This window comes from Coenobita brevimanus, chromosome 24 (assembly GCF_032717465.1).
Source record: "Coenobita brevimanus isolate Jiangsu-jjx chromosome 24, ASM3271746v2, whole genome shotgun sequence".
In the NCBI taxonomy this organism is placed as follows: Eukaryota; Metazoa; Arthropoda; class Malacostraca; order Decapoda; family Coenobitidae; genus Coenobita; species Coenobita brevimanus.
Window position 1 is genome coordinate 26,772,735 of NC_136977.1, and position 7,650 is coordinate 26,780,384.

A 7,650-nucleotide genomic window follows, 5' to 3' on the forward strand; every position below is an offset into this window, starting at 1 on the left:
CAGGTCAATCAAATAGGGTATAGTCCCTTTTCATGCTTCTTGATCCCATTATATTCACTTTTTATTTCAACTGAACCCCTGTGCTGTATCCACTCTAAACACTTGTTCCTCTTTTCCTCCATTGCCTTCTTTATCTTTTCATCCCACCATGCCGTACCTTTCTTCTTTGTTGTTTCTCTTGCCACACCACTTAGAACTCCTAACTAAGCAATCCCTATATGCATTCCACATGCTGTCCAGATCCAATACATTCCAATTCACTGATTCTAACTCCTCCCCTACTTTAGCCATGTATTCATCTGCCATTTCCTTGATCCTCAACATCTCGACTTTCAGTCTCTCTCCCTGACAGCTCCTCTATCACTTGGTCCTCCTTACTCCTCTTCAGCTTCATATTGCATACCACAATCATATGATCTGACAAACCTCCACATCTTCCTTTCACTGCCCTCGTTTCAGCAACACTGCCCAGGCTCTTGTCAACATGATCTCCATTCCCTCTATACCAAGTACATTGTGTTTAAAATAAGAATTTTAAAAGCACAACCTTCTTTCCTGACACATGCCCTTCAGTGGCTTCCCATTATCATTTTTTCCTGGTACTCCATTATTACCCAATATATCATCCACAGGACCAGTGTCAACTCAACCATTTATACCGCCCACTACAATCACATAATAACTCCTGGGCATTTCTCCTATTACTTCACCCAGCTCATCCCAAAACATGCCTTTGTGTCTCACTTCTGTCCTCACATGGTGCATATGCTACAATGACTGCAACTCTCACCTTCACAAACTTAAACTTGACATACATCTCGAGCTGACACTTTTGTAATCTCTTATTTCACTCTGCCGCGCTTCATTCATCAACAAAGTACCTCCTTCCTTGCATTTTCCTCGCCCATTTATGCCCGATCTTACATACTTTCCACCCTCCCACTCCTCCACTTCACACTCTTTCATCCTAGTTTCACACAATGCCATCACGGTATATTTCGCACTCTTGAACACATTCACCTTTTCCACTTTCTTGCTCTCCTCATTCACACTTCTCACATTCCATATATATATATATATATATATATATATATATATATATATATATATATATATATATATATATATATATATATATATATATATATTGTTACGGAACAGAGAAAAATAATGTACATTTTAAGTGAGAATACTAAAAATCACTACTGTCCCGTAAAGTTCCAGGTTCAAAACAAAAGAGTTAGGTAAAATTACAAGTTAAAGTTTAATGCTTAAACTAACAACAAAACATTCAGGACTCATAAGGATAATGTAATGGCAAAAAACAGGTTAAATATATGGTTAACTGCAATAGCCTCTATTAACACGAAATTAGCATGAGTAAATTTATCTAAGTCAGCCCTGTTAAAATGAGATACCAGATAATACTCAGTGAATGCCAGATATATTATTACAGATACAAAATATTATGAACAATGGCTGACATTAAACTTTACATTAATTACAAAAACCTTACTAGGCCTAAGAATTAACCTTATGCTACACAGTACAAGAAAAAATGCAACAACAGTTATATTCAAATTACACACAGCTGCTAGATGGTTGGAGACTTCCTGAGCACTCACAATAATAATAACTGTACAGGGGAGGACAGAGATGTGAACAAAATGAGGAGCAGATCTAAGTGGCAATAATGCAGAGACTGAGCTCATTATATATGGGCCAGCAGAGCTTGATACAACTTGTAAGAAGGACGCGCAAATGAAGCCATAGGGGGCAAAGAGTTGACAATCCTGCTCTGAACAACAGAAAGGACGACTTACTCTACTATAACGGTAGAAGGGGGGACTGAGGCAGAACACGCTCGTGATCAAACATGCAGCATACTGTGCATTAAAATTACACAAAGGATGATGAAATCATAGGCTATGTAACAATATATATATATATATATATATATATATATATATATATATATATATATATATATATATATATATATATATATATATATATATATATATGTCATAAAAGACTTTGTAGTTACTTGTAGTGGAGTTTTATATATATTAGACTTGTGGGCGAGCGGTTGTTATATTTGAGTAGCTTGTAAGTAGATAATCTTCTTTCCCATTTGTCATGTAGTGACAGGAGAGGTAAAGAATAGTATGGGACTATTTTTATTTGTCTTGGAAATATTAACAAGTCTCTCACACAGAGCGGAGTATAGGGTAGAGTCCCGCTAGCTATCTCTCTGTCTCGCTCTCTCTGTCTCTCTCTCAAGTTGCCAAGCCCTTCTCCCTGCGACCTGTCTGTTCTAAGGCTAGCTTCTTTCTGAGCTCTCTTTCCTAAATTCTGGTGTAACAGGAGACGTATCACGTGTGTTCCTTGTGGGTGGAAAGTTCTAGAAGCCTGTGTGTGAGTATGTGTGTATGTGTGTGTATGGTTACTAAGGCTTTGTTCACCGGTGGATTGCTGACAACTAACTGCATCATCTCCTTACTGGCCACTGTCGTCAGCTTTCCTCAGTGTAATTTGCAAGTTCATTTCCCATTCCCAGGCTCGCATAGAGCTGTCTATCTATCTATTTATCTATCTATCTATTATGATTTGTAACTACAATATGGAGTCCCAATACATTGCTCGGTCACGCGAAAATGGCGTACCATCGACAGTTAATAGTCCTAACATATTAATACATATTATATACACATTATAATGAACTTATAAGCTAATTAAGTGAAATATATAATACTGTAAAAGTAACATAATTGTATGAATATTGTATACATATAATATTTATAGTAAATAGTGATTATTTAGTAATATTACATTTTAAACAAGTTGTATACATATTTGAATAAATGTATTAAAAGTATGTACTTGGGTTATTGTAGTGAAATGCATACATGTGTTGGCCTTATAATTGTAGTCACATTTTGTTAATGCAACTGTTACATAAGTGTCTTGGCCTTATAATTGTAGTTAAAGTTACATAAAAGTTACATCTTGTTAATGCAACTGTTACATAAATGGTACGTAAAAGTTACATCTTGTTAATGCAACCGTTAATTGGCAAAGTGTAACATAATGCAATCGTTTGTCGTTACATAATTGTTACATATCGTTTGTAGTTACATAATTGTAATAAGTGTAACATAATGCAATCGTTTGTCGTTACATAATTGTTACATATCGTTTGTAGTTACATAATTGTTACATATCGTTTGTAGTTACATAATTGTAGTTAAAGTTACATAAAAGTTACATCTTGTTAATGCAACTGTTACATAAGTGGTACATATTGTTTGTAGTTACATAATTGTAGCAAGTGTAACATAATGCAATCGTTTGTCGTTACATAATTGTTACATATCGTTTGTAGTTACATAATTGTAATAAGTGTAACATAATGCAATCGTTTGTCGTTACATAATTATAATATGGAGTTACATAATTGTTACATATCGTTTGTAGTTACATAATTGTAGCACGTGTAACATAATGCAATCGTTTGTAGTTACATAATTGTAATAATTGCAGTCCTGACATATGAATCCGGTCATGCTGCGGTCGATGATAGTGATGATGTGCCATGCCACTTGCTTGTGGAGACAACAATTTGCTTTTTTGTTTGTAGTTTATGTGGTATTTTGGCATATGTAGTAATACTTACACTTATTTTCATTTGTTTGTTATGTGATCTTACTCTATTTCTCTTTTTTCTTTCTTACTTTTTCTTTCTTTCTTTTTTTTTTCTTTTTTTTTTGTATGTATTGATTTTCTATAGTTTGTTTTCCTTCACTTGTGTACGCTTTTTGTATGTTGTTCATGGTTGCATAATTACTGGCTAATTTCCTTGGGATACTTTTTTAAAGTTTAGTTTATATTGCACAGATATTATTGAAAATGATATTATATAGTCCCATATTTTGTTATTTTATAAAAAAATATATATATATATATATATATACACTATATACAGTATTAACTATATACACTGACTTGTTGTTCACTTGTACCTATCGTGGGTAATATGTGTGTCAGCACTGTGTGGAAATCATTGTCTTCACGATTGTGTTGAAGATGTTCACTCTTGCTAACGTCATTTGTGTTGGCCATTTTTTTTTTCTCTAGTTTACCTTGTAACTTAATTTATATGTTTCCACTAGGTAGCCTTAATTAATAAATGTTTAATACAGTTCTTTTAATCGCTCACTGAGTAACTGTGATGGTATATTTTCTTTATTACTTTGTAGATATAATAATGTATAGCTGTATGTATGAAACACGTATTTTATGTAGGTATAAATGGTAACACTCGTTGGTAGTAAATAAATGCTATAATAAATGAATGAATATATACAGTGTAGAATATTTATTGTTGATGATTATTTAGTGTTTGAGTTATGCAGATAACTGAAGTAAGTATGTGTATGTAAGCTGTAACTATACAACACGTTTTATATGTTTGTGCAGAAGCTTATTGTCTATCACTGTGTATTGTATAAATGAAGTAACTATGTAACTCACTAATTTTTACCGTGGTGGGAATGGTGTGACTGGTGGTGCAGGTGGTGTGTTGACCGACGTGGCGTCTTTTCAGCAAGCACGCATGATGACGTCGACTTCCCACACTGGTGGCTGTGGTGAGTGAATGAGTAGCGATGAGTAACTTGAGTGAAGACGAGTGAGTAAGATGAGTTGTGAATATGGACTTGGTGTTTGCTTCGTCGTCTTGACCTCTTCACTCCTGCGTAAGCGTTGGGGGTTGGGTGGATGTAGCAGAGAGAGGAGGGTGAGGTCTGGTGCTTATGAGTTATGAGTCGTGTCTCACTCTTCGTTTGTTTGTTCCGTTTTTCTTCCTCGAGGTATTCGTGGTCCTTTTTTCTTGTGATTTACTCGTTGTAGGATGAAGACTGCCGCTACTTGTAGGTGCATGTAGAAGATTATACAGACGACTCGTAGAGTTGTTACTTTTAGTTGATTGTAGATGGTTGTAGTTCGTTGGTTCGTCATAGAAATTTCAAGATCGTATCAATATTTTGTTAAACTACTTGCAAGGCATCGTGTGATCACTTCTAAATCAGCGTGATGATCTTGGAGACGGAGGGGGCTGGTTGGAGAGAACTGGCAGGAGCTGGTTGTAAGTTGTTGGTTGTGAAAGGTATATATATATATTTTTTTCAATCTTCATATTTTGTAGGAATTCACTGTTGATTCGTAGACGAGGTTCGTATACGTTCGCTGCTACCAAATGTCATAAAGGACTTTGTAACTTCTTTGTAGTGATGTTTTATATGTATTAGACTTGTGGGCAAGCGGTTGTTATATTTGAGTAGCTTGTAAGTAGATAATCTTCTTTCCCATTTGTCATGTAGTGACAGGAGAGGTAAAGAATAGTATGGGACTATTTTTATTTGTCTTGGAAATATTAACAAGTCTCTCACACAGAGCGGAGTATAGGGTAGAGTCCCGCTAGCTATCTCTCTGTCTCGCTCTCTCTGTCTCTCTCTCAAGTTGCCAAGCCCTTCTCCCTGCGACCTGTCTGTTCTAAGGCTAGCTTCTTTCTGAGCTCTCTTTCCTAAATTCTGGTGTAACAGGAGACGTATCACGTGTGTTCCTTGTGGGTGGAAAGTTCTAGAAGCCTGTGTGTGAGTATGTGTGTATGTGTGTGTATGGTCACTAAGGCTTTGTTCACCGGTGGATTGCTGACAACTAACTGCATCATCTCCTTCCTGGCCACTGTCGTCAGCTTTCCTCAGTGTAATTTGCAAGTTCATTTCCCATTCCCAGGCTCGCATAGGGCTGTCTATCTATCTATTTATCTATCTATCTATTATGATTTGTAACTACAATATGGAGTCCCAATAAATATATATATATATATATATATATATATATATATATATATATATATATGTGTGTGTGTGTGTGTGTGTGTGTGTGTGTGTGTGTGTGTGTGCATTCAGGGTTGTGGGAACTATCGGGGTATAAAGCTGACGCCTAATACAATGAAAATACGAGTGAGAATTATAGACAAAAGATTAAGGGAGGAAACAAATATTGGTGAACAACAGTTTGGATTCATTCCAGGAAAGGAACAACAGATGCAATCTTTGCCGTGCGTCAAATCCAGGAAAAATTTGGAGAGAAACAGAGAGAGCTGCATAAGATTTTTGTCGACTTGGAGAAAGCGTATGACTCTGTGCCAAGACAGGAAATAGGGAGATGTATGAGGGACAAGTGCATTTCAGAGAAGTATGTGCGACTGGGTAAAGATCTGTATGACCGGATGAGAACTCGGGTCAGAAGTGGTGTTGGTGTGACAGAGTAGTTTCCAGTAAAAGTTGGGCTACATCAGGGATCCTCGTTGATTCCCAATATCTTCGAACTGTTAATGGATGTTTTGGGGAAAGGCATCACTGAAGAGGCTCCATGGGTTTTGTTGCTTACAGATGATACTGTACTGATAGATACCACCAAAGAGGAAGTAGAACAGAAGCTGTAGGAGTGGAGAAAGAAAATGGAGGATAGAGGATTTAAAATTAGTTGGAGAAAGACGGAATATCTATGCAATATTGGAGAAAAAGAACAGGCAGATGTGAGTTTGCTAGGAGAAAAGTTGAAAAAAGTTGTGACATCAAGTATTTTGGCTCGAATATAACAGCTGACGGCGGACTGGATGCAGAAATTAACCACTGGATACAGGTAGGATGGAGAAACTGGAGGGATATGTCGAGAGTGTTATTTGATAGAATAATCAGTGCAAGAGTGACAGGAAAAGTATATAAGACAGTGGTAAGGCCTGCAATGATATACGGTTCAGAAAGCTGACCCATAAAGAAGTCTCAGGAAAGAAAGCTGGAGGTGCCGGAGATGCCGATGCTGAGATGGATGAGTGGGGTCACGAGAATGGATTAAATCAGGAATGTGAGAAATAGGGGAACGATTAAGGTTGTAGAAATCTCAAAGAACGTGTAAAAGAGGTGACTACAATGGTACGGACATGTAATGAGAAGGGATGAGGACTATGTGGGTAGAAGAGTGATGGGCATGGAAGTGGAGGGGACACAGAGAAGGGGTCGGCCGAGGAGTCTGTGGATAGACTGTAGAGAGCGAGATATGAGGGAGAAGAATACAGCAGGAGATGAACTTGGACACAGAGGCGAATGGAGACGGCCAGTCAGAAACAGCGACCCCATATAAATATGGGCAAAGCCACGGAAGAAGATTTACAGAATATCGATTTATCTATCTGTATATATATATATATTGTTACATAGCCTATGATTTCATCATCCCTTGTATAATTCTAACTTATGATACAGTTTTGTTCATGATTCCATCATCCTTTGTATGATCCTAATGTACAGTATGCTCTATGTTTATTCACGGTTCGCCACGTGGCTCTCATAGTGACCAGGCTTGCATGTTCTACCTCACTCCCCCCTTCTCCCCCTTATAGTAGAGTAAGTCATTCTTTCTGTTGTTCAGAGCAGGATTGTCAACTCTTCGTCTCCTATGCCTTCATTTGCGCGTCCTTCTTACAAGTTGAATCAAGCTCTGCCGGCCCCTATATAATGAGCTCAGTCTCTGCATTTGTTGCCACTTAGATCTACTCCTCATTCTGTTCACATCTCTGTCCTC